At 49.1% G+C, this 1,886-nt stretch overlaps 1 pseudogene; it reads left to right on the top strand.

Annotated features, from left to right (window-relative positions):
• The first annotated feature begins 337 nt into the window (after positions 1-337).
• LOC108521161 (chloride intracellular channel protein 4 pseudogene) lies at positions 338-1,096 on the top strand (annotated as a pseudogene).
• Positions 1,097-1,886: the final 790 nt, after the last annotated feature.

Below are 1,886 nucleotides of genomic sequence, written 5' to 3'. Positions count from 1 at the left end.
TTTTTTTGTATTTTTAGTAGCGATGGGGTTTCACCATGTTGGCCAGGCTGGTCTCGAACTCCTGACCTTGTGATCCGCCCACCTCGGCCTCCCAAAGTGCTGGAATTACAGGCGTGAGCCACCGCGCCCGGCCAATAATCAAGTGCGTTTTTAAGATGATCAACTGGTCGCGCGCGGGGCACGTGGGGAGGTGCTGAGGAGCCGAGGCCACGGCCAGCTAGACGCCAGACTGTCCAGCGAGCACTGCAGCGGGAGCCGGCAGTCGGAGCAGCCCCGGAGCAGGAGCAAAAGCAGCAGCAGCAGCCGTCGCCGTTAGCGGAGCGCAGCCGAGCCGGCCATGGCCTTGTCGATGCTGCTGAACTGGCTGAAGGAGGAGAACAAAGAGCCCCTCATTGAGCTCCTCGTCAAAGCTGGCAGTGATAGTGAAAGCATAGGAAACTGCCCCTTTTCCCAGAGGCTCTTCATGATTCGTTGACTCAAAGGAGTTGTATTTAGTGTCACAACTGTTGACCTGAAAAGGAAGCCTGCAGACCTTCAGAACTTAGCTCCCGGGACCCACCCACCATTTATAAGTTTCAACAGTGAAGTCAAAACGGATGTAAGTAAGATTGAGGAATTTCTTGAAGAAGTCTTATGCTCTCCCAAGTACTTAAAGCTTTCACCAAAACACCCAGAATCAAATACTGCTGGAATGGACATCTTTGTCAAATTCTCGGCATTCATCAAGAATTGAAGGCGAGAGGCTAATGAAGCACTGGAGAAGGATCTCCTAAAAACCGTGCAGAAACTGGATAAATATCTGAATTCTCCTCTCCCTGATGAAATTGATAACAATAGTATAGAGGACATTAAGTTTTCTACACGTAAATTTCTGGATGGCAACGAAATGACATTAGCTAATTGCAACCTGCTGCCCAAACTGCATATTGTCAAGGTGGTGGCCAAAAAATATCACAACTTTGATATTCCAAAAGAGATGACTGGCATCTGGAGATACCTAACTAATGCATACAGTAGGGACGAGTTCCTCAATACCTGTCCCAGTGATAAGGAGGTTGAAATAGCTTATAGTGATGCCAAAAGACCCACCAAGTAAAATCGCATTTATGAAAGAGATGTCTTCATGTCTTCCCCTAAGAATATGCTTTTCCTAAGGCCGGGCGCGGTGGCTCAAGCCTGTAATCCCAGCACTTTGGGAGGCCGAGACGGGCGGATCACGAGGTCAGGAGATCGAGACCATCCTGGCTAACACGGTGAAACCCCTTCTCTACTAAAAAAATACAAAAAACTAGCCGGGCGAGGTGGCGGGCGCCTGTAGTCCCAGCTACTCAGGAGGCTGAGGCAGGAGAATGGCGTGAACCCTGGAGGCAGAGCTTGCAGTGAGCTGAGATCCGGCCACTGCACTCCAGCCTGGGTGACAGAGTTAGACTCCGTCTCAAAAAGAAAAAAAAAAAAAAAAAAATATGCTTTTCCTAACAGGCTACTCTTCTTCTTATAGAGTAGAAACTGTATTTTGCATGAACATGCAGTTATTGAAAATTAGGATCAAGGATAGACAAGGTATAGTAGTTATCTTAAAATATACACTCCTTGACTGGGCACGGTGGCTCATGCCTGTAATCCCAGCACTTTGGGAGGCCGAAGCAGGCGGATCACCTGAGGTCGGGAGTTCAAGACCAGCCTGGCCAACATGGTGAAACTCCATCTCTACTGAAAAAAAAAAAAAAAAAAAAAAAATAGGAGGCGGGGGCCCGCCCCCGTAATCCCAGCTACTTGGGAGGCTGAGGCGGGAGAATCGCTTGAATCCGGGAGGTGGAGGTTGCAGTGAGCCGAGATCGTGCCACTGCACTCCAGCCTGCGTGACAGAGCGAGACTGCATCTTAAAA

Source organism: Rhinopithecus bieti, unplaced genomic scaffold (assembly GCF_001698545.2).
Source record: "Rhinopithecus bieti isolate Rb0 unplaced genomic scaffold, ASM169854v2 scaffold_58053, whole genome shotgun sequence".
Lineage (NCBI taxonomy): Eukaryota > Metazoa > Chordata > Mammalia > Primates > Cercopithecidae > Rhinopithecus > Rhinopithecus bieti.
Note: the sequence above shows the minus strand (reverse complement) of the source record. Positions and strands in the feature narration are given on the sequence as shown.